Consider the following 26,183-nt stretch of genomic DNA (forward strand, 5'->3'; position numbering starts at 1 on the left):
TTTTCTATTTTTTGTCAAAAGGTGAACTAATCTTTTAAATAGCAAGGTCAATAAAAAGCCAATTCTAAGCACACTAAATTAAGTTATATTGCGAGAGATTTTTCATAAAGAGAGTATAATACTACTTTAACCCCTTCCCGAAAATCCCCGGCATCCCTTTACTAGGGTATGTACACCCCAGGGGCAGACTGACCATTTGGGAACTCGGGCGCTGCCCGAGGGCCTGGGGTCAGAAGGGGGCCCCATTACATGCCCCTGGTACCTTTCATAGGCTTTTTTGGGTGTGGTTTTAATGTGGGCGAGGACACAGGGGCCCCATGATCCCCTATTGCCCGAGGGCACCATGAGTTGTCAGTCCACCCCTGGTACACCCAAAGGGCAGGAAGGATAGGAGGATCACATGGCCACTGTGATTGTCCTGCTGACCCCTGATCATTACTTCAGCTCTCTTTGACAGCTCACTCACTGTGCTGGGAGAGCATTTCAGCACACAAAGGATGTACATGTGCAGCATGTGAGCGTTAAAGGCCACTCTATTTTCCACAGAACATATCCATCACGTTGGCGGAATCAGGTTAAAGCAAAACTAAACCCTCCTTTTTTAGCCCGTTTGATCTTCAGCTGCCATGGGGCTGCACATGCAATCAGTTATGACTCCAGACATTTGATGGTTTGACAGTTTGGCTGAGAACACAACCAATGTGATGGTTACATTTCTGGCACTTGCCGGGAATGTAACTTTTTTAAACTGTTAAATTGATGGGTTTAGTTCTGCTTTAACCGCCAAAATTTGTCACCTCAATAGTTGTCTTTAGACCTCGTTCACACCATATGTGCAGAAAACTGATGGAAACTGATGCACAGATTTCACTTGCAGAGACATCAGTTTTGATGCGCGCCTCAGTTACTTTTATACACATTACAGATTACTGCACAGAAAAAAATCTGCACATGATGCAGGTATAGTGTGAACTAGAGTTGTGGTGTGAACAGGGCACATAGAGTCCTATTGATTTCATTGTGCCCTTGCAAAAAGCGAGCAGAAAAACTGACGTCTCTGCATCATGAGCCCTTTTTTCAGTTTTCAACTCAAAAAAGTGAATGAGCCCTTGGTTGTAAACCTCAGACATGAAATATGAACAAAGCAAATCCCACTATAATGTGTACTTGTCTCAATTCAGAGCAGTAAGTGTCATTTCTGTCCACTGCCTCATTTCTCTGCTATCTGCATGAGTCACTTCTGACAGATTTTCTTGACACCAAGAGCTAAATGGTGACAGGGGAGGGACCGCTTCTGAATACTCATATGAACTGTATAATTTCAGCACTTTGAATGGCTGTAGAGAAGAGAAAACTGCAGATAAACAGGTACAACTTATGTAGGAGGATTTGTTTCCTCTCTGTGCATTACCTGAGACCAGTCACTTCACTGGGTATATGGGAGGGTTTACAATCCACTTTAACTCTTATGTTCAAAGAGGTACATACCTTCCAACTGTCCCTGATTTCGAGGGACTGTCCCTGGTTTCAAGGGACTGTCCCTGATTTGGAACAAAGTCCCTCTGTCCTTCTTTCCTCCTCATTTGTCCCTCAGTTTGGTCGGATCTATATATATATATATATATATATATGTATAGTTGTATATAAAATGCATGATTTATCTTTGCAAAAGTGTTTCACGGTGCCAATCTCTTCATACTATTTCTGACTGGTTGCATTTGTAACTGTCAAAAGCTGGTATTAAAAGAATAATAGTGTTCAAAAGAAAACCTTGTGGGTTTAACTAAGTTTTTTTGTATCACTCTCCTTTAGGGGGCGTGACAGGGGGTGTGGCCTATGCCTACATACATGTGACAATAGGTGTCCCAGTTTTTCCCATCTCAAAAAGTTGGACGGTATGGAGATTTAGATACAACTTTATTAAGCCATTTATGGGAAGGGAAATGCTGCAAGTATGCATTTTATATTGTTTACTCTTTTTGTGGTTCTACTTGCAATACTTTGTGTTGGTGACAGGGTCTCTTTAGGTCGCAGAACATATGACGTATTTATATGTGGACTTCTTTGTTATACCCAAGTCTTCCTGATGGCATGCCAAAGTCTGCCACTAGGTGTCAGGCTTGTAGTGCGAGTCTATGGCAGTAGCCTGGCGCTCCGGCTTGTGTTGTCCGTGGGCGATGCTTCTGATTGGTGAAGTTTTGTCACGTCACTATGGAGAGTACAGGGTCAGACAGTGTAGTGGGGGATGATAAGAGCTGAGGCCATGCTGGACTCCCTCTGCATTCCTTTATCTGCTCTCCGAAGACCGGCTTCTTGCTAGCGGTGAGGCCGCTGCAGGGGCCGAGCTGAGAGGTTACAGCAACCAGGAAAGTCCCCGGCTTCTGGAGGAGGCTTAGGCCGCTGCCAGCTCATCCAACACGTATCTGGGGGAGCCTGACCCTACTATGAACCAGGCAGGCCTGGCATTGTCTGCACACAGGTATGGATGGTTCTCTGACAAGTCATCTGTGTCTATTGTGTATATAAGCTGCTTGTATACAGTGTGCACCTGTCCTGTGTACCTGGCATTCACATCAGCTGCCTGGCTTGTATTATCTCACGTAAATTTGCCGCTAGAGTTCTGGTGATGTTGTTGCAGCCGATCCATTAGTTCTTAGAATCTGGTGCTGATTGTTGTGGGCACTAGAACAAGGTGGTATCGGCACTATCTCTGCATGTCCCAATGCTTTCCCTGATGTCCGCTTCACACAAATGTGAAGGAAACGCAGTGATCTCTGTGTGTTTCCTGCATGCTTTCCTCTGTTTGCAATCTGCAAGTGGGTGTCAATACTAAGATAACACTGGAGAATGTCACCAGCACACTGAGGATCACCAATATGGGACCAAAAGTTTTAATAAATGATCAAATAGTTACAGCAAGGCAACATTTTGGAGTCTCGCAGGACCCCTTCATGAGGCATGTGACTGAGTCTTATTTTACACTAATACAGTGATCAGTGCTGATAAAAAGCACTGACACTGTACTAATGGCACTGGGAAGGAAGGGGTTAACATCTGGGGCAATCAAATGGTTAACTGTGTGCACACTGCTTTGTATGGCTGTGATATGCAGAGCCATGCAAAGCAGTGTGCAGGAGCTGACAGGGGAGAGAACTGTATTGTTTACCAACAGTTCTCCCCCCCCCCCCATCGGAGATGCTCGGTAATCACTGGGCGCTGGTGAGTAATCACTGGCTGGGACCCAGAGATTGACAGCTGAGGCTGCAAATAGCGGTGCGGGTAGGGCACACGCGTGCACCCTACCCGAAACTGCAGAATCACATATATATATACGTGATTTTGCGCACTCGTGGTGCCCTGCAGCAGTACTTCTGCTATAGGGCGGACAGGAAGCGGTTAATGTCACTAGTGATGTCCGTGTCAGATAGTGTCCCTTTGGGCTCGTGTCTGTTAGTGCCAGATTGCTAGCCACACTATCAAAGTCACACTGTAAGTCACAGATCACTGCCATTAGAAGTGTGTGTGTGTGTGTGTGTGTGTATATATATATATATATATATATATATATGTATATCTATATCATAGTTTGGAGACACTATAGCTTTCGCGCAAAGCATTTACTAATACACTTTTTTTTTTTTTTTTTACCAAAGAAATGTAACAGGATACATTTTAGCCTAAATTTATGAAAACATTTGATATTTTAAAAAATTATTAGGTATGTTTTATATCAGAAAATATTGTTTCTTGGGTTTTTGTTTTCACAATTTTCAGTCTTTTTTTTTTTTTTTGTTTTATAACAAAAAAAATAAAACAAAGCAGTGGTTATAAAATACCACCAAAAGAAAACTCTATACGTGTGAAAACAATTACCTAAATGTAATTTAGGTACGGTGTTGCATGACCGCGATTGCCAGTTAAAGTAGCACAGTGCTGAATTACAAAAAGTGCCCTGGTCATGAAGGAGGCAAAACGTTTTGGAGGTCAAGTGGTTAATAATTAGGTCAAGTGGGAAGGTAATTAATTTAAAAGGAAAAAAACTGCCAGCAGGCAGGGTCTTTGTGCAGAAGAGACATATGATATGTGCCTGTCACTGCCACTGGGAAAATCCAAAATTGTCGCCAAAGATTTGTGACCAAAACGGGCATGAAGGAGAATCTTCCAATGGGGACACTTGTTCCATCTAAGATGTGATGATCATCACATTGGATAGTTTTCTTGTGTCTGCACAACAGGAAGTGAAGGGAACTCTCCCCAATGTGACATGCTGTTGATGTCAAGATTTTTCTGTCAGGGGTTTTAAGTATTCTTTACTCTATTCAAAATGAAAACAAAATTAGGATGCTTTAACTAAAACCTCTCATTGTTCTTGGTGCTAAAAGCCACATATTGCACATGTGTAAATTTGCTATGTTTCTGAACGCAAGATGCACATGCTAAAATGGGCTTCAGCAGTATTGGATGGAGTTCTTACTGAAATGACAGTTGTCTACCTGTCTGCTGTCAGTACTTGGGTACATTGTGTTATTCATTCAGTTCATCGTCCTTGTGTTCAGCCAATTGTACTTTGATCTGTTAGAGTTCACATTGTAAACCAACTAGGCTGTCATCTCCCTGGGCTAGCTGCCTAGTAAATAGAGTCCTGCAAATATTAGAAGAGCAATCATTGTTTTGCTTTCTATGCTTGTGTATACTTACTTCCACCTTGCCTACAGGACATTTTGTGCTTTGTTCTTCATATAAGTGAAATCATAATCCAACTGAAGAGACTCTAGCTGATTTGTTCCCTTTATTACTGTATATCTTGGCAGGCTTTAGCCAAAGAAATTGGCAGTTGGCAAGGAAGGAGGTAGAATGCTTCTGAAACATTGGCGATCTTTGCTACCTTTTATATGTTTCTGGTACTAGTAAAGCAAAAACCAAGATCAAAATAAGTAGTTCTTTAAAAGATAAAATTAAAAAGGCTTTTGTTGCAGTATTCACTATCAGTTGAGATTCCTCTACATTACTTCTTTGTTTTCTCCTCCTAGATTTCCTCTGTCTGCTGGGCAGCATTTTTCAACCCACTTCCTCTGAGCCCAGGTCATCTTGGACCCGCCCCAGCCTCTGATTGGGCAGTGAAAAGAAAAGTAGCATAGTGATGAGCTCAGCTCTAACTTCCTATCAGTATGCTCCTTGCCAGCATGTGAACTGATTGGCTTCTTGTACTGCCACTTCTTTTCACAATCCAGTTCTGCTCTACTGGGACTGCATACAGCTGATACGAGGTCAAATTCATCCAACAATATGCACAAACTGTGATTTTGTATTTTTTGGTTTTTAATAGCCACTTGGTTTTTCTTTTTTTTTTTACTGTAGAAAGGGAAAAAATAAGGAAGGGGAAAGGTTAAATATACAGGTCACGGCAGAGACACGGGGGATCAGATGTATGGTTAAGGGTTATCTGTACACTACATTTGTTGCTGGTGCTGCAGCATTTATTCATTAGGTCCTGCTCTCTTCCCTTCCTCCCCTGTAGGTCCTGCTCTCTTCCCTTCCTCCCCTGTTGGAGAAAGGGGGGGGGGGGGGGCTCACCGATGTAAACACTAAACTGTTTACATCATGTGATCACTGTGATTGGTCATTGCAGCAGTTGTGGTACAGAGCTGCTTGGATTGGCTCTGTACAGTGTTTGTGAATAAAACCATCTAAGGACTGCTTAGTTCTCAGACATTAACAAGTACACTTGCCAATAGAGGGCCATTTCTGGAGTGATGTTTAACCGCTTCTGTGTCGCCTTACAGTAGAAATACTGCTACAGGGCGGCACAAGTGTGCAAAATCACGTATATATACGTGATTTTGCAGTTCTGGGTAGGGGGGCGTGCGAGAGCCCTACCTGTGCCGCCATTCGCGGCCTCGGCTGTCAATCACTGGGTCCCAGCCGGTGATTCCCCACCAGCAGCCGCCAATCTCTGAGGATTTCCAATGGGGGAGAGACCCGTATGTAAACAATACAGATCTCTCCCCTTTCAGCTCCTGCACACTGCATAGCAGAGCCATACAAAGAAGTGTGCTTACAGTGAAACACACACACAGCCCACATAGTGAAACAGCACACAATTAACCCTTTGCTTGCCCCTCATGTTAACCCTTTCTTGCCCAGTGCTATTACTACAGTGTCAGTGCTTTTTATTCGTGCTCCTCACTGTATTGGTGTCACTGGTGATGTCAATGACACCAAATCGGTTGCCTCCAGTGTCAGAATGCCCACTGCAGTACTACTATAAGTCGCTGATCGCCGCCATTACTAGTAGGTAAAAAAAAAATTCCAGTCGTAAACGTAAACCAATTCATTTGCATTGATTAGGATTTTTAGCATTGGGACATGTATCAGAATACATTTTGGCCTAAATTCATGACAAAATTAGAATTTTAAACATTTTTTACTGGACATGTTTAATAGCAAAAAGTCAAAAATATAGGTTTTTTTTTTTTCCAGAATTGTCGTTTTGTTTTTGTTTATAGCGCAAAAAATTTAAAATGGACAGGTGATCAAACACCACCGAAAGAAAGCTCTATTTGTGGGAAAAAAAAGTACTTAAATTTAATTTGGATGCAGTGTTGCATGACCGCACAATTGTCAGTTAAATTAACGCGGCACCGTATCACTAAAAATGGCCTGGTCAGAAAGGGAGGTAAATCTTCTGGAGGGCAAGTGGTTAAAAACGGCACTCCAGACATAGACATCCACCAATCGCTGTTTATTTTTACAGTACAGTGGTAGTATACAGTAGTGGTTAATGATTACAGCGCCTAGAGTTTGTTTTTCCTATTACAAATTCAGTAAACCTTGCTTTTCTATTTATTTGTGGAATGTATTTCTTAGGTCTCTTTAAATGGCAAGTTTTCATGTTTACAAAAAGAGTGCATTGACCCAGTATAACATCATTTATTATAATAAGCAAATATATATGTTTACGACTTCAAAAATAACATTTAGAGCAGCTCACATGAGCCCAGGTCAGTTACTGGTTCTGCATCTTTGACTTGGCTGTGGTACGCTTCAACAAACATTTTACTTTTGTACATGCGATAATTTATTGCACTGCTTTAGATCAGCATGCCCTTTCTTTCTGTTTATATTTTCAGTTTAAGAAGTGTGTCCCTTGTTGGATCTGCTGTTTTAAGGCTGAAAGTAATTTGGTTGCCTTTTCCCTATGACACCTTTTTGTATAGCTATTAGGTTCCCATTTAAGAGCAGGGTAACGTCCAAGTGGAATATCATCCTAACCAAGCTGAAATGTTGAAAATAGAGTATCCAAAATGTTTCCTGTTAGTTGTCTTATGACACTGAATGACAGGGCCTAGGGCACATACTGTAGCTATAATGCGCCAAATCTCTGGTCACAAGTTTGGAACACAATTCCAGTTAACCCCCTCCCCCCATATCTGGGGTCCTTAGGTGGAGACTAAAGGTTTGTCTTTATGATGTTAAACACCTACTCCCCTCCTCCCTCTTCCCTTTTTTCATTGATTGGTGTTTTAGCTCTGCATTTGCATCTTGTTAAAAGATCGCACTGCACTTGAGATATCTGCCTCTCTGCAAGCTGTCTTCGCCCTTGTTTATTTACTTTTTTGGTTGCCCCCTACCCCCAACTTTTCTGATGACTCCCTCTTTTTAACTTTTGGGTATTGTTTAGCTGACTCTCCCTCCCTCCCTCTTCTCCCTCCCTCCCTCTTCTCCCTCCCTCCCTCCCTCTTCTCCCTCCCTCCCTCCCTCCCTCCCTCCCTTTTCTCCCTCCCTCCCTCCCTTTTCTCCCTCCCTCCCTCCCTTTTCTCCCTCCCTCCCTCCCTTTTCTCCCTCCCTCCCTCCCTCCCTTTTCTCCCTCCCTCCCTCCCTCCCTCCCTCCCTCCCTCTCTCCCTCCCTCCCTCTCTCCTTCTCTCCCTCTCTCCTTCTCTCCCTCTCTCCCTCCCTCTCTCCCTCCCTTTCTCCCTCCCTTTCTCCCTCCCTTTCTCCCTCCCTTTCTCCCTCCCTTTCTCCCTCCCTTTCTCCCTCCCTTTCTCCCTCCCTTTCTCCCTCCCTTTCTCCCTCCCTTTCTCCCTCCCTTTCTCCCTCCCTTTCTCCCTCCCTTTCTCCCTCCCTTTCTCCCTCCCTTTCTCCCTCCCTCCCTTTCTCCCTCCCTCCCTTTCTCCCTCCCTCCCTTTCTCCCTCCCTCCCTTTCTCCCTCCCTTTCTCTCTCCCTCCCTCCCTTTCTCTCTCCCTCCCTCCCTTTCTCTCTCCCTCCCTCCCTTTCTCTCTCCCTCCCTCCCTTTCTCTCTCCCTCCCTCCCTTTCTCTCTCCCTCCCTCCCTTTCTCTCTCCCTCCCTCCCTTTCTCTCTCCCTCCCTCCCTTTCTCTCTCCCTCCCTCCCTTTCTCCCTCCCTCCCTTTCTCTCTCCCTCTCTCCCTCCCTTTCTCTCTCCCTCTCTCCCTCCCTTTCTCTCTCCCTCTCTCCCTCCCTTTCTCTCTCCCTCTCTCCCTCCCTTTCTCTCTCCCTCTCTCCCGCCCTCCCTCCCTTTCTTTCTCTCTCCCTCCCTCCCTCCCTTTCTTTCTCTCTCCCTCCCTCCCTCCCTTTCTTTCTCTCTCCCTCCCTCCCTCCCTTTCTTTCTCTCTCCCTCCCTCCCTCCCTTTCTTTCTCTCTCCCTCCCTCCCTCCCTTTCTTTCTCTCTCCCTCCCTCCCTCCCTTTCTCCCTCCCTCCCTCCCTCCCTCCTTTTCTCCCTCCCTCCCTTTCTCCCTTAAACGTAGGTTCCCATTTGATGAGGACCCATTGGCTTTGTAAAATAAGAACCCCAAGTTAGATGCTGCATTTTTTTAAATAGCTAGGAGAATGGACTTGGCCTTTGAGGATATGGGGGTCCTGCCGGACACTTTGGACAGGAGGGCGGATTCCCTCCTTAAAAAGTCCTGGGACTTTACTTTGTCCAACTTAAAGCCTGCCATGGCCACTACGGTAGTGGCCAGAAATATGGAATAGTGGCTTACGCAGCTGCAGGCGCACATTGTGGCTTCTTTTCAGACCTTACTGCGGGGGGTGGGCTATATAGCGGACGCTTCTGCAGAGTCTATTAGAATGTCAGCTAGATCAGCGGCCCTTATGAATTTGGCCTGTAGAGTCCTCTGGCTCAAGACATGGCAGGGAGACATTGCCTCCAAGGTCAAACTATGTGGCATCCCGTTCACAGTGGATCTCCTTTTTGGCCCAGGGCTAGAGATGGTGCTGGATCGCTCGGCGGATAGAAAAAAGCATTCCTCCCTAAGCGGAAGCTGCAGGGGCAGAGGGGGAAGAAGTTTCATCCCCAAAAGAAGATGCAAGTCCTTAGGCCAGAGGTACAGAAAAAGCCCTGGGGGCAGAGAGGCAGGGGCAGAGGAGGAGCGATTTTCCATCCTCCTGAGCAGCCCCAGAAGCCGCAATGACTTTATTCCCCCAGTGGGAAGCAGAGATCTCAAGCCCCTTTGTACTAAATATTGTGAGAAGGGGGTACCGCCTGGAGTTTTCAAAACCACCACCACGCAGGTTGTTGGTAACGAGCCTGCCAAGGTGTGCACAAAAGGCGTCAGCTTTGCTCGCTTCTCTACAGGAGTTAGAGGACCAGAATGTTATGGTGAAAGTCCCTGCTGCAGTTGTAGGCAGGGGTTTTTACTCACATGTCTTTGTCATCCGAAAGCCCTTGGGAGCTTACAGGCTAATTCTAAACCTGAAGCCCCTGAACAAAGCTATCAGGTACAAGAGGTTACGGATGGATTCAATTTTCACGGTCAGGTCCCTTCTTCCTCCTTACTCGTTTCTAGCCTCGATAGATCTAAAGGATGCTTATCTGCATGTTCCCATTGTGGAAACCTGCCAAAAATTTCTCAGGCTAGTAGTACAGGATCCAGGAAGGACGCGTCACCTGCAGTTTTGGGCCTTGCCTTTTGGACTTTCCTCCTCTCCGAGAATCTTCACAAAGGTTATGTCCGAGGCTCTGGTGCCACTTCATTTGAAGGGGGTTTTAATAGTGGTCTACTTAGACGACCTCCTGTTGTTCGTGAAGTCGGAAGAACAGTTGTTGCAGGACATGGTGGTGAAAAAGCATTTGGAGGGTCTGGGCTGGCTGATAAACCTGGCCAAGTCCAGTTTAGTTCCGGCCCAGATGATGGTATATCTGGGCTACATACTAGATTCCACCCATCAGAAAACTTTTCTGACTCCAGAGAAACTCCTGAAGCTAGACAGGGGAATCTGGTGGTTACTAGAGAGCCAGGGGGTATCTTTGAGGATGACCATGTCAATTCTGTGTCTTCTAACCTTGTCCATTCCGGCGGTACAATGGGCAGGGTTACACCTACGACCCCTCCAGTTGTTCATTTTGAGCATCTGGGATCGTCAGCAGACATCTTTAGACTCCTGGGTGCGGATACCCTCCAGGGTGAAGAGGTCCCTCTGGTGGTGGAGGAAAGCAGCCAATTTGACTCAGGGGTTACTTTGGAACTTCCCAGTGGCCAGGGAAATCACGATGGACGCGAGTGCCCAGGGGTGGGGAGTACACCTGGGGGAGTTCGTGACACAGGGCTCTTGGTCCCGGGAAGAGAGGAGGTAGTCTTCAAACTGGAAGGAACTCAGGGCAGTCTGGTGGGCCCTTCTTTCCTTCCGGAGTTTGATTCAGGGCCGACACGTTCGCATCCTCTCGGACAATTCGACCGTGGTAGCCTACGTGAACAGGCAGGGAGGGACTTGAAGCAGGTCCCTATGGGTCCTGACAGCGGTGTTGCTGTCGTGGGCAGAGACAGATCTAGCCTCCTTATCTGCCATCCACCTGAAGGGGGATTTAAATCAGGTAGCCGAATTTCTCAGCAGAAGACAGCTGAGAGAATCAGAATGGGTTCTCAATAGGGAGGTCTACCAAGCCATCGTAAGGGAGTGGGGATCTCCAGCCATAGACCTGGCCTGAACACCAAACTCAGTGTTTTTCTCGCTATATCGGTGGGACGGGGCATGGGCAGTGGATGCTCTGGTGCAGCAGTGGGACTTTCCCCCTGTGTTGTGCCTTCCGCCCAGTCGCCTTGCTGCCGGCAGTATTAAGGAAATTCAGAACCGAGCGGACTTCCCTGATTTTAACAGCTCCATATTGGCCCCGACGAGCGTGGTTTTCGACGCTGGTGGCTTTAGCAACACGTCCGCCTTGGGTATTGCCACCTCGGAAGGACTTGCTATCACAGGGCCCGGTCCTGTGTCCCAGGGTAGACAAATAGAACTTGGAGGCTTGGTTTCTGAAGAACAGCTCTTGCTAGCCAAGGGACTCTCAGGTAGGGTAGTTGCCACGCTGCTGGATAGTAGGAAGAAAGAGACCCAGGCAATCTATCTAAAGTTCTGGAAGTGCTTCAATAGCTGGTGTGACCGGGCCTTGATGGACATTTATAGCTTGGTGTCGGTCCTAGAGTGTTTGCAGGCAGTTGCCGACAAGGGTTTAGCTGTCAGTACTCTTAAGAGCCAAATATCGGCTCTAAGTGGGTTTTTGGAGTCCCCGTTGGCTATGGAGGCACTTGTGGTTAGATTTTTTAGGGCCTTGTCCAGACAGAGACCGGCAGGGAGTAGACCATTTCCAAAATGGGATCTGTAAACGGTGCTTAATGTACTGACGGGATCCCCGTTTGAACCTTTAGATTCGAGCTCCGTGAGGGCCCTGACTTTCAAAATGGTTTTCCTGGTGGCGATCACTACTGCAAGAAGAGTGAGTGAACTAGAAGCTCTGTCAATCAGAGCACCATTTTTTCAGGTTGTTACGGATAGGATTACATTCAGGATGGGCCCGGCCTTTGTACCCAAAGTGGCCTCAAGTTTTCACATAGATCAAGACATTATTTTGCCTTCGTTTTGCTCTAATCCTCTGTGTGACCAGGAGGTAAGGTTCCACATGCTGGATGTGAGGAGGTGTGTTCTCCTTTATTTAGAAAGGACGAAACAGTTTTGTAAGTCAGATTCAATTTTTGTTTCTTTTTCGGGGGTAAGGAAGGGACAGAAAGCTTCCAGACGCGCGTTAGCCAGGTGGTTAAGATTGGCAATCGGGCAGGCGTATCTGGCCGAGGGCCTGGAGGTCCCAGAGGGCATCATGGCACATTCTACCCGTGCCATGGTGGCCACACAAGCTTAACGGGCAGAGGCTTACCCGGGGCAGATCTGTAGAGCTGCGACTTGGTCCAGTTACGGTACCTTTGTTAGACATTACAGACTCGACCTGGTCTAGGTGCAGGAGCAAGCCTTCAGATGTTGGGTTCTGCAAGCAGTGGTCCCGCCATAGGGGTGAGTGCTCGCTTATCCTCTCAAGGTACTGTCCTGAAAGACGAAGGGAGAAAAAGCAAAGTTACACTTATGGTAACGCCTTTTCCAGGAGTCTTTCAGGACAGAACCGGTTACCCACCCTCTGTTGTATGATTCTCAAGAGATACGTTTTATTGTGTTTTTGGTGTCTTATGTTATGTCTCCCCAGGTGACCGGAGGTGCTTAACCGTGAACTGAGGTCGGCGGGGAGTGACAGGTGCTTTATTTTGGGTGGAGGTGTTTCCTCAGGTGGGGAGGAGCCGAGGTCTCTCAAGGTGCTGTCCTGAAAGACTCCTGGAAAAGGCGTTACCATAAGTGTAACTTTGCTTTTTTTTTCTTTTTTCCTTGCTGTGCACCTGTGTTTCATGAGGTTATACTGCTCCTTGTCCTGTACTACTCTGCTTTTTGAATTGTTGTATTAGAGAAATGTCTATGCCCTCAATTGTATATGTTGTTGTTTATGTGCTGGATCATTTTTATGTCTCTTTTGCACTATGTACCAACCAGACCTGTTTGTGTTTTGTATTGTTTTATACTTTTATGAGTAATAAAAAGTATCTGTTAAAAAATAAAGTCCCTTTATACTTGTTCATGAAAATACAGCATGTCTGCATTTTCTTGTTTAGTATTGTGTTCAGACTTTTCCACCCAAATACAATGTAGTATAGGATGCACATCGCTGGTTCGAGATAGAGCTCTGGTTAGCATAAGGGTGACGGGCTTTTTTTTTTTTTTTTTTAATTACCTTAAATGCATTAAAGTGGATGTAAAGGCTCAAGGTTTTTTTACCTTCATGCATTCTATGTATGAAGGTAAAAAATCTATGTGCAGCAACCCTCCCCAGCCCCCCTAATACTTAACGAAGCCCCATCTCGATCCAGAGATGTGCACGAGTGCCTTAGCTGTCCCATGTTTCTCCCTCTTCATTGACTAAGACAGCTGCTTGCTGTGGAAGCACTTGGCAGGAGGGGTGGACCAGGAGCGCCAGTGGGAACCTGAGAAGAGAAGGATCGAGGTGCTTTGTGCAAAATCATTGCACAGAGCAGGTAAGTATGACATGTTTGTTATTTAAAAAAAAAAACTCGAGCCTTTACGGTCACTTTAAGGTATACCGTATTTTTCGCACCATAAGACTCACTTTTTTCCCCCAAAAAAAGGGGGGAAAATGTCAGTGCGTCTTATGGAGCGAATATGGAGCGGCCGGTATTTCCACCGCCGCCGTGTCAGAATACCGGGCCGGCCGCTCAGCTCTACAGCGGGACCTTATAGAGATGACTGCTGACCTTTGGGGAGGGGGGGGGAGCGGGTACCACTTGGCACCCGGCTGTCATGCCCACACTACAGAAGCCGGGAAGACCGCGCCGCTGGATAGAGGAACGGGTAAGATGAAAGAACAACTCCACGGAAGGGGGAGCGGGTATCTGTCAAATTCAGGTACCCGCTCCCCCCCCTCCCCAAAGGTCAGCAGTCATCTCCTGTACTATCCACAGTCTCTGGTCATCCCTGTGCTGTCCGCAGTCTCTGGTCATCCCTGTGCTGTCCGCAGTCTCTGGTCATCCCTGTGCTGTCCGCAGTCTCTGGTCATCCCTGTGCTGTCCGCAGTCTCTGGTCATCCCTGTGCTGTCCGCAGTCTCTGGTCATCCCTGTGCTGTCCGCAGTCTCTGGTCATCCCTGTGCTGTCCGCAGTCTCTGGTCATCCCTGTGCTGTCCGCAGTCTCTGGTCATCCCTGTGCTGTCCGCAGTCTCTGGTCATCCCTGTGCTGTCCGCAGTCTCTGGTCATCCCTGTGCTGTCCGCAGTCTCTGGTCATCCCTGTGCTGTCCGCAGTCTCTGGTCATCCCCTGTACTGTGTCCGCAGTCTCTGGTCATCCCCTGTACTGTGTCCGCAGTCTCTGGTCATCCCCTGTACTGTGTCCGCAGTCTCTGGTCATCCCCTGTACTGTGTCCGCAGTCTCTGGTCATCCCCTGTACTGTGTCCGCAGTCTCTGGTCATCCCCTGTACTGTGTCCGCAGTCTCTGGTCATCCCCTGTACTGTGTCCGCAGTCTCTGGTCATCCCCTGTACTGTGTCCGCAGTCTCTGGTCATCCCCTGTACTGTGTCCGCAGTCTCTGGTCATCCCCTGTACTGTGTCCGCAGTCTCTGGTCATCCCCTGTACTGTGTCCGCAGTCTCTGGTCATCTCCTGTACTGTGTCCGCAGTCTCTGGTCATCTCCTGTACTGTGTCTGCAGTCCATTAGTTCAGAATTTTTTTTCCCTGTTTTCTGCCTCTAAAACCTAGGTGCGTCTTATGGTCAGGTGCGTCTTATGGAGCGAAAAATACGGTAATTCTTTACTGTAAAAAAAACCTTCTGTCTTTAGGACCACTTTATCTTGACAGTGTATTAATACATTTCCATCCATTTCAAGACATTTTGAAAAGATTGGGAGGGTGGGAAGAGTCGAATATAGGGTTAAGCGGGGATTAGGAGGGGTAGAGGGATTCCTGATGAATCTGGCATAGAAATAATAGCAGCTCAGGGCAAAAGACGTCATAGCTGGTACTTTTGGGTTCAAGGAGTGTAGGACCAGTCCTGGTAGAAGAAATTGTCTATTCAAGGCTGCCATATCTTATTGTATTTAGGGTCGCTATCTTGCAGTGTAGATTCAATTTTGCCATGGATCATAGCGCAGGTGACCCAGTTTTTTCTTCAATGAAACTAAGATGTGGGGTTTTCCAAGCAGCGGCTACTTTTTGCTTTGCCACATTTATAATTTGTAGAAGTTTGAATTGCTCTGTGGTAATGTCTTAAGGGCGCATGTTTAAGAGTAGCTATTGCAGGGTCTAGGGTGATCGTCCTGTTAAGCACGTTAGAGAGGAGTTTAAAAAACAAAAAAAAAAAATCTCAGTCCAGAACTTGTAGACTATTGGACGTGTCCACCAAACATGCATATGGATTCTTGATTCTCTGTAGCCCCGAAAGAACTCAGAAGGGTAATTTGAAACAAATTTAGAGATTCATGCAGAAGCCAGATACCAGCATGAGAGAATCTTGTAGGATGTATCCAACGCAGCGACATTCTTTGACCATGATTTTGTGGCCAACCACATTTTGGCCCATTTTTTGGGTTTTATAGTGACACTGAGGTCAGCCACCCACTTGCTAATATAAGGTGGGGCATGTGGGAAACATTTAGAAAGCATCAAAAGGTATTGGGGGGGGAAGACCTGGAGCTGTCACACTTGCTCAGATGCAGTGAGCTGATCCATTGATGAACGGGAGGGTGTGCTAGAAAGAAAAAACAATGTTTAATTTTCATAAAATGAAGGTTTCATAGGTTGGAAGTTTAAAGTGTTGACATAATGTTTGAAAGGGAGGATAACATGTTGGCATTTTTAAGGCTGCATGCACGCACTTTAATAACACGTTAGCTGTGTAAAAAAATTTTCTGTGTTTTTTAGCATTTTTGCATTCGCGTTTAGCTGCGTTTTTCCGTGTGTGCATTTTAGCTTGTTTTACACAAAAAATAAATACAATTTTTGCTCAAGAAAACGCAGATTTTCCACGTTTTTCCATGTTTACCAGCGTTAGAACAGTTTTCCAGCTAAAAAAAACTTATAGAAACCCACTAGTTCTGGGGTTTTTTCCAGCCAAAAAATGCCCCTACCAAAAAATTATTTATTATATGATTAAAGCCTATGTGTGCATGAAGGGAAGTTGCTGGGGAGTTTACTGGCTGTAGAAAAAAATGCCAAAAGCCAAAAACAGCAGATGTAAAAATGTCCACTGTGCATGAGGACTTAGTTTTGGGCGTCACTGCATTTCAATAAGTTTTTAAGACCTTTCAATAAATTAAAAAAAAAAAAAAGAGTAAATCGTGTTATGCATTGTAACAATGCGCCGTTTTGCCCTATTATATCGCACACCAGGATGATTGTGTTATAAGGTGCATATCGTGCGTGGGCTTGTGTAAATCATCCCCCAATCAAGCAGTCTGTGTCTTGTTTTTCTTCTTCATGTGGCAATGGAGGGCCATCTTCAATACTGCGCAGAGCAACATTGACATTGCATCATCATTGTTGCTGTTTGTAGTATTGTACTGTGAGACGGGCTGATGTGCATCCCAATGGATTGTGCACCCCAATGGAGTGTGTCCACAACAACCTGGGCTCACAGGAAGTTGGGTGAATTGCACTGGCCAGAGTTTCTGGGGGGTGTAATGAAGCTGGAGCTGCTTTTTCAATTCTCTAACATGCCTGTCTGATTTTATTTTGTTTTGTGTTCCACTTGAAAAATAAATATTTTGCTTATTCATTGCCTGTCATCCAGGCCCAAGAGTGGGCAACCCAAGATATGTGTAGTAAGTTTTTTAGTTAGCTCTGCAAAATGCATTAAGCCTCTTGCACACGGGAGAAAAAAACACCATGTTCTTTACTGATCTGAATATAGATTCATTGTCTGAAACAATGGGCACAGCTGGTTAAAGAGCAATAATATAGTGATGAGTACAGAGCTGTAAAAAACAAAATAGAGCATTTTATGTGAGTGCAATAATTTATGAGCATACCTGTTACGCATCTATATAAGTGTTTATTGTACACATTGGCAGTGAAGAATTTTATACATGTTTATACATACATGTGTTTACGCAAGGTAACAGAACATTTTAAGTTTAGTACACGGGGGCGAAATTCGGGTGGCATTGGCCCATGACATTTGGCCTGTGAAAGGGCAGCTGGACCGGCTTCTGTCGAAAAAGGTCTGTCAATCAGTGGTCTCTGGCAATGGCTGAGAACACTGACCGGAGTGTTCTGGTGGGGAGGGGGCATCCCCCCTGTCAGAACACAATAGCACAGAGGAGGGGATTGCTTTACTTACATTGGCTAGTTAGTACAGCGGTTCCTCCTTTTTGCTGTCAGTTTTTTGTTTGTTTTTTTTTTCGTTTTAGCCAGCTGGGTTGAACGTAAAAAAAAATAGAAGTGTGTACGAGGCTTTACTCAGGACCTTTCTGTCAATGAGATCCTGAGTATAAATGTTAGTAAATTATTACGTTTATGTGCAACTGGCCTAAAACTGATGAGGGGAGAATCATTGAGAACAGCAAGGCGCTGGCGAGTGCCTACAAGACAGTGGGGTATGTAAAGAAAAGCAGAGCTGGAGGATAGTCAGAGGGAGCGATGATAAAGATCATCACAAGTGCAATAAATAATGGAATGTAGATGATAGCATAGTCCGAGATGATGGGTAGGGTAGCGGTGTTTATGGGCAGATGAAGAAAACAAGGCGCTGTGAGAAGAGGAGGAATGAAGATGAGTAGAACCATAAAAATGGTGGCAGGAATGACTGGGATGCAATCGGTTTCAGTGGGCAGAGGAGGGAAGCAGGAATATAAAGAGCAGTAAAGGGGAGCAGGCTATACAAAGACCACTGCTGCTGGTTCATTCTTCAGGAAGTGCCGAGATTGTACCATGGAGGTGAAGGAGGATGCTACTGCATTGAATGGCCCAGAGGATTGGGTAATGATGCTCCTGTTTGACAGGACAGTTGGACGTGTAGGAATACAAATACAGATGACTTGATTGGATATGAAAGAACAAAAAGACATTGAAGCATTTCCTTGTAAAGTTGGGTATGTAGGTAGGTATAGGCGAATGAAGAATTAAAGAGAGAGGAAAAGTAGAAACGGACTTGGACAATCAGAAGGCATTGTGGACAAAGAGGTGAGAAAGAACAGTGGGTATGAAGAGTGAGGTAGGATGTACACATGCACGCACGCACACACACGCTATTATAATTTCTGTTTGTCTAAAATGAACCTTTCATATGAAACGGTAGAGCAGGTTTTATGGTACATAAAGAGTGCTAGGTTCTGTTTGTTTTGGCTCCTGTTATTGGCTTTCTCAGAGCTAATGTGAGACATCTCTTTTGAACGATATTTTTGTGCCCTATTCAAACTTAATCTATTATGATTTTCTGGGATACCTGATATATGTGCTGTGATAGGGGTTACATATGGATGGACCTGTGTTTTTTAATTTTGTTGAAGTGACTGAGCTCTGGATTTTGGCCGATGTGACACTTGTGAATCAGTGGTGGATCTGCTATGGAAGACTCATCAGGGAGGTGAAACGCTCACCTGCTTACATATGGCTATCCTTCTCTGGCTGGATGAATGTAGCATCATTGTCTTGACGGTGACTTTTATTCTACAGCATTTTGGAGCAGAACATAAAAGCATCTTTTGCCCCACATTACAGGAGACATAATGGAACAGAAAATCTTAAAGTGTGGGGAAATAGCTTTTAATAATGTAAGAAAAACAGTCCCCTTTGGAAGATTCTCTCTCACTTCCTGTCCCAGTGATAGTGGTAAAATGTGGTATTTGCCACTTTCTGTCCTGGTGACAATGGTAACCACAACAAATAGAGATGTGCAATAGCATCAGTGGGGAAACTGGAGAAACAAAGAGCTATATATATATATATATATATATATATATATATATATGTGTATGTTATAACTGGAGAAATTCTATGAAGAATTTTAAAAGTGCAGTACTCAAAAAAAATATATACTGAACTGTGTACTTTAATTAAGTTTGCCAAAATGAAAAAACCTTTTTTTTTTTATTATTTTCAAATTTTTAAAAAAAATAACAATACAGTAGAGAATGGTCTACAAATAAAAGCACATCGTTATACAGAGCTAAATAAACCAGGTACCAAAGTAGGTTTAACAGGATAATTGAAAATAATAGGGGACAGGAACATGATCATATCTTTTCATGTAGACCCATCCCACTGTAAGTCCCTCAGTTCGTACAGTTAAAATGAAAAGGTGATTTTTCTAGATTAGAGATGGCCACTGTAATTTGTAAACTTCATAAGCACGCCTACCTGAATCACCAGTCACACCGCAGCGATTTAAAATCACGTGATTTGTGTGCAATTTATGAAGACTTTTTTGCTACTTGTAAAGATTTTCAACGATTTCTTGCCATTTGCAGTGCGATTTCCATTATATTCTATGTATGTGAAATCACAACAAAACTGCAGAAAAAGTAATGCAAGAACTACTTTAGAAATCGCACTGCAGCAAATCCCACATGTTAAAACACTGACATTCCCATTCATTAGATGTGATGTGACCAGGCACTAATACTATTTACCTCTAAACCAAAATACAAAGTAAGAAAAGGCAGAAGGGTTCCATCAAAAAACACATAAGAAACTCACAGGAAAGAACAAAGAGATTAGCCACTCTGAGAGTGGACAAAAAAAACAGTGGGGGGGGAGAGGAAAGAGAGAACTGACAGTTGGTGAGGAAGAGTGTAGGTCATTAGGCAGGGAGGGGGGTACATCTTCAAGGGCTCATCATCAACGTTAAAGTAAACCTATAGGCAAAACTTTTTTTTTTTTTTTCTTCATTTTGAATAGAGTAATGCAGGCAATAGACGGGTTGAAAACCGGCCGTTTTGAAAAAAAAAAAAAACGAAAAATCGGTCATTCAATAGGCCAACATTGCCACCAATGGTAAAAAAAATCGGCCGATTTTTGTCCCGTCTACGGCCGGTATTTAATTACTTCTGTCCCTTGCAGAGAGCTCCACTATTATATTTGACATGAAAAGTATTACGGTTGCAACAATGTATCCATTTGTATCCATTTCGGATACAGATGGTTTTATTCGGATACAAAAAGATACATTGTTGCAACCGCAATACTTTTTATATATAATATAATAGTGGACTGGAATTCTTCTTCCTTCTTCTTCTTCACGGAAAAATCGGATGATTTTTGTCCAACTTTACCGATAAAAAAAAATGTGCCAAAACCCTGAAAAATGGCCGACCAATTAACCCACTAACAGGTGCGAAAATCAGCAGATTTTCGACCCGTCTAGGGCCTGCATAAGGGAGGGTTATAACCACTGTCAATTGTGGGGTTTTTTTTGTTTTTTTTTTATTTTACCACCTGTGTCTGATTGGGAAGATTTACCTTTACTTTCTGTCCCATAGCCAAAATAGGAAGTGAAAAGAAATCCCTGCAAATTAGGGGATCCCTTGGGACTCTCAAATTGTCAGAACTAGTGTCCCCTTTGGAAGATTTCCCTCTTACTGTTCTGGGAACAGCCCAAAATGTGGGGTTTTCTTTTACTTTCAATAATGGTATTAGACATATAGAGAGGGGGAATCTCCCTAATGAGGGCACTGACAGTAATAAAAACCTGACGGGGGTTCCAGCCGATCTAAACTCTTTCCAAAACTAAAAAAAAAAAAAAAGTTATTCTTTCAGTATTTAGAAGAACTAGTGAAACCAGGTCTTTTGAAATTGATCATCTCTGTGATTTGTTTTAATCTGATTGACTTTGGAAAACCAGACTCTGGGACTGGCTGAGATTTGAATCATGTAGGGGCAAGCTAAATGTACCTAAGTTGATCATTCAATCAACTAGGGTACAAGCAGCCTGTTGTTTTATACATGCGATGATTGCTTGCGGCCCTTATAGCTGCTAGCAGTAATCGCTGTGTTCTGCCAGATGTTGTAACACATCCCTATGTGCAGAAATGCTCTAGAATCAGGATCTGGCTGGGCAGGCAGTATGGCATTTCACAGTATATATTATTGGCTGCTAGCTATCTTGTGTCATAATCAATTCCGAAAGCATAAAAATGATTGTTGATATGTCATCACAGTTCATAAGGCTTGCGGATTGCAAAACCAGTTCTTGGTGATAGAGAAGTAAATCTGTGTTCTGAGTTGTATGATGACCCTAATTAAAGAAGGCTGTAACAATGCACATCCTGTTTTACTGTTTATATGAAACCACAGTCTGCAGTAGTTGCTTGTTCCATTCTGTGCTTGATTGTTGAATAGGTCAAGTTGTTATTTTTAGGGCTTTATTTATGGTTGATTTAACATACAAGCTGTTGTGCTGAAACTGATAAGTGCCTTAATACCATTTTATGTTCTGTTAGCTAATTCCAGCCAAACGGCTAAACGCCCTTTTAGAAGCACATACCTACCTACCTGTTTGATTACCAAAACTTTTTTTTGGTTCAGCCTTTTATGATCTTGTGATCTATTTATGTCTTCTGTGCCTTAGTGGCTTAAGGTGGCACAGTCATTTATTAAAGCAGACATATGGACTATAAGCGACCCTTTTGTTATACTAACCTTTTTCATACTTGTAAAAGAGGAGGACTGTGTATTGCTGTCCGCGCCCTTTAGTGTCACAGTAATTTATGAGAAATCATTACTCATTAGTCATTTATGCTGTATACCTGTGTGCGTTAGTACAAACTTCACATGCATTTAGTGTGCAGAAACTTTTTTACACAGGATCTTGTGAATGAGACCTTTAAGTAAATGTAGAAGTAAACCCTAAAGGGTAACGTTTACACTTAGTTGTTTTGGGGCATTGTGATAATGAGCACTATTTTGTGTGAATCTTAAACCTTCAGAAAGAATAGAAATCTGGACATGCAGCATTTTTTGTGATGCAGCATTTTTTGTGATGCAGCAAACAATGCACGGTAATGCGTTATCTTGCATTGTAGTGAGCTACAATGCATGTGCTTCAAAGCTGTCTTGCCTTAGTGCATTGGGATGTCATTCAGAATCAATGAATGGCATTGCAACACACAATAAGGTTCTATCGCCACACACTTCAGCTGCTGCATATAAATGGGCATTAACCGGATAACAATAGGCACTGTATATCATTAAAAAAACACTTTTTAAAAAATATTCTTTACTTTTTTGTCATCTTTGTCCTTCACTGAATATGTCATCCATCTTCTGGTTCACAAAGTAGTTGCTCTGAAATATCCTATTCTTTTTCAAATCTAACTGTTAAATCTCTTTTGGTTTCCTGTTTGTAAGAATGGTGGCTGCTATGCCTCTTATTCCCCCCAGCCACTGGTCTTGGCACATCCCTTCTGTAGTTCTTTCTCCAGGAAGCAGTGATGTAATTCAGCACCACTTGCAGTGATGTGCAGACAGAGACTTTCAGACAAATTCAATATGTACAGGCCTAGTGTACCTGCCCACGATCACTACAATTTCCTGTGGTTGATGGGAACTATTGTTTCCTTTTACTGCAGAGAGAGGAGAGGATATAATGTAATCCTGGCTGTTACACCTCCTTCTTGGCAGAGCAGACGCTGTTATTTTTTGAATTAAGAGAGATGAGGTCATGAAAATTCAATTAGACTTTTCTCCTAAGTGGTAAGGATTTTCAAAATGTTATTAATTGTTTAGTGTTTTGTATAGGGGTGTACTAATAGTTGATTTTTTTTGCCTATCTTGGAGAAGTTCTTTACTGTGGATGCACACATGAGGTGAGGATTGAAGCTCCGTTTTTACAGCTAATTGACAAAGTAGTTGTTTAGGTCAGGTTTAGGTCAGGTCAGGTTCAGGTCAGGATTTTATCCTGTTTACAACTGATGACGTGCGGTTTAGAAGTGGTTCCCATAGAAGTCAGTAGCCTGTAATCTGTACCTGAACCGGACTGCACTGGTAAGAAATCAAACAGGACTCTTTTTCAGTCCACACTGAATGCGCACCGCCATTGCACTGGACATACACTATACTGACAAAAGTATTGGGACGCCTGCCTTTACACGCACATGAACTTTAATGGCATCCCAGTCCTAGTATGTTGGGTTCAATATTGAGTTGGCCCGCCCTTTGCAGCTATAACAGCTTCAACTTTTCTGGGGAAGGCTGTCCACAAGGTTTAGCAGTGTGTCTATGGGAATATTTGACCATTCTTCCAGAAGGTCATTTGTGAGGTCAGGCACTGATGTTGGCAGAAAAGGCCTGGCTTGCAGTCTCCGCCCTAATTCATCCCAAAGGTGTTCTGTCGGGTTGAGGTCAGGACTCTGTGTAGATTAGTCAAGTTTCTCCACCCCAAACTCGCTCATCCATGTCTTTATGGGCCTTGCTTTGTGCACTGGTGTGCAGTCATGTTGGAACAGGAAGGGGCCATCCCCAAACTCTTCCCACAAAGTTGGGAGCATAAAATTGTCCAAAATGTCTTGGTATGCTGATGTCTTAAGAGTTCCCTTCACTGGAACTAAGGGGCCAAGCCCAACCCATGAAAAATAACCCCACACCATAATCCCCCTCCACCAAACTTTACACTTGGCACAGTGCAGTTAGGTAAGTACCGTTCTCCTGGCAACCGCCAAACCCAGACGCGCCCATTGGATTGCCAGACAGAGAAGCATGATTCATCATTCCAGAGAACACATCTCCACTGCTCTAGAGTCCAGTGGCGGCGTGCTTAACACCACTGCATCCAATGCCTTGCATTGCACTTGGTGATGTAAGGCTTGGATGCACCTGCTCGGCCATGGAAACCCATTCCATGAAACTCTCTACGCATTGTTGTGCTAAGCTGAAGGCCACACCAAGTTTTGAGGTCTTTATCTATTGACTCTGCAGACAGTTGGCAACTTCTCTGGGTTCCATGTCCTTACTTACAATGCAGGGCTGTTAGTCCTACATTGTATGTGATGATGTTACAGTGTCTGTGACAATGAAGCAGTGGAGAGAAAGCTTTGGGGATGAAGACTAGAGGAGCTGAGGATAAGCTAAGTATAATTGCTTCTTAAGTTCCCCCTAGACAAAAACCTTTGGAGTTTTGGGGGAGCCCCACTGCAAGATTAACTTGATTTTACTTGCACCTCAGTGGAACTCCAGCCTCCCCCCCCCCCCCCCAGCTTTGCAAAGCTATACAGGTTCCTCTCCTGAACCTAAAATTATTACTGTCATTCACTGCACACTGTGAGCCTCTCACAATGTGCATTAGAAGCTGCAGCAAGTCAACTGGAGCCCACCTCATTTCTGTACTTGAGAATGGCCAGGATCATTTAACCCTTTCCTCCCAATCTTTTAAGTTGCATAACTCCCCCCAAGAGCCAGTTCACTGATTGCATCACAGCTGAGAGTTCTTGGGAGGAATACTGAAGTAGGGTGCTGTGATGTTTCAGGATACTATGTACAGTACCCTTCTGGCCCCTCCTACCAACCATGATCTGCCTGCATTGCATAGGGAAGCACAGACACCCAGCGATAACGTAGTGCCTTTGAAAAAATATTCATACCCCTTGAAATTTTCTACAATTTCTCATGTTACAACCAAAAAGGTAAATGTATTTTATTGGGATTTTATGTGATAGATCATCACAAAGTGGCACATAATTGTGAAGTGGAAGGAAAATGATAAATGGTTTTCAAAATTTTTTACAATTAAATATGTGAAAAGCATGGCGTGCATTTGTATTCAGCCTCCCTGAGTCAATACTTTGTAGACCTGCCTTTTGCTGCAATTACAGCTGCAAGTCTTTTTGGGGATGTCTCTACCAGCTTTGCACATCTAGAGAGTGAAAATTTTACCCATTCTTCTTTGCAAAATAGATCAAGCTCTGTCAGATTGGTTGGAGAGCATCTGTGAACAGCGATTTTCAGGTCTTGCCACAGATTCTCAATTGGATTTAGGTCTGGACTTTGATTGGGCCATTCTAACACATGAATATGCTTTGACCTAAACCATTCCATTGGAGCTCTGGCTGTATGTTTAGGGTCGTTGTCCTGCTGGAAGGTGAACCTCTGTCCCAATCTCAAGACTTTTGCAGACTCCACCAGGTTTTCTTCTAAGATTGCCTTGTATTTGGCTCCATCCATCTTCCCATCAACACATCAACATTCATCAGCTTTCCTATCCCGGCTGAAGAAAAGCATCCCCACATGATGCTGCCACCACCATGTTTCATGGTGGGGATGGTGTGTTCAGGGTGATGTGCAGTGTTAGTTTTCTGCCACTCAGCATTTTGCTTTTAGGCCAAAAAGTTCAATTTTGGTCTAATCTTACCAGCACACCTTCTTCCACATGTTTGCTGTATCCCCCACATGGCTTCTCACAAACTGCAAATGGGACTTTTTTTGGCTTTCTTTCAACAGTTGCTTTACCATGGACCTCTTGGCTGCTTCTCTGATTAATGTTCTCCTTGCCTGGCCTGTCAGTTTAGGTGGACGGCCATGTATTGGTAGGTTTGCAGTTGTGCCATACTCTTTCCATTTTTGGATGATGGATTGAACAGTGCTCTGTGAGATGTTCAAAGCTTGGGATATTGTTTTATAACCTAACCCTTCTTTAAATGTATCCACAACTTTATCCCTGACCTGTCTGTGTTTTTTGGCCTTCATGACTAATGTTCTCTAACAAACTTCTCTGGGATTCACAGAACAGCTCTATTTATACTGAGATTAAATTACACACACAGTTGGACTCTATTTACTAATTAGGTGACTTCTGGTTTCACTAGATTTTAGTTAAGGGTGTCAGATAAAGGGGGCTGAATACAAATGCACTATCCTTAACCCTAGCATGCAACTTTGGACACTATCCTTAACCCTAACATGCGACTTTGGACACCATAAAGGTTACCGCACTACCTTGATGTGTCTTTGATGCTACTTGAGTTAGAGTTAAGGATAGTGTCCAAAGTCGCATGTTAGGGTTAAGGATAGTGTCCAAAGTCGCATGTTAGGGTTAAGGATAGTGTCCAAAGTCGCATGTTAGGGTTAAGGATAGTGTCCAAAGTCGCATGTTAGGGTTAAGGATAGTGTCCAAAGTCGCATGTTAGGGTTAAGGATAGTGTCCAAAGTCGCATGTTAGGGTTAAGGATATTGTCCAAAATCGCATGTTAGGGTTAAGGATAGTGTCCAAAGTCGCATGTTATGGTTAAGGATATTGTCCAAAGTCGCATGTTAGGGTTAAGGATAGTGTCCAAAGTCGCATGTTAGGGTTAAGGATAGTGTCCAAAGTCGCATGTTAGGGTTAAGGATAGTGTCCAAAGTCGCATGTTAGGGTTAAGGATA

At 44.1% G+C, this 26,183-nt stretch overlaps 1 protein-coding gene across 1 annotated transcript in view; it reads left to right on the forward strand.

Moving 5' to 3' along the window:
* Window positions 1-2,179: 2,179 nt before the first annotated feature.
* SLC35E2B (solute carrier family 35 member E2B) overlaps window positions 2,180-26,183 on the forward strand; it is a 76,051-nt gene continuing 52,047 nt past the window's right edge. The window contains exon 1 of the mRNA XM_089675986.1: window positions 2,180-2,479. The gene's annotated coding sequence lies outside the window, so the exon portion shown is untranslated. The remainder of the gene's footprint in view (window positions 2,480-26,183) is intronic.

The sequence above is a fragment of the Staurois parvus genome, unplaced genomic scaffold, assembly GCF_062004578.1.
Source record: "Staurois parvus isolate SC_StPar_1 unplaced genomic scaffold, SC_StPar_1.0 ptg000160l, whole genome shotgun sequence".
Classification (NCBI taxonomy): Eukaryota; Metazoa; Chordata; class Amphibia; order Anura; family Ranidae; genus Staurois; species Staurois parvus.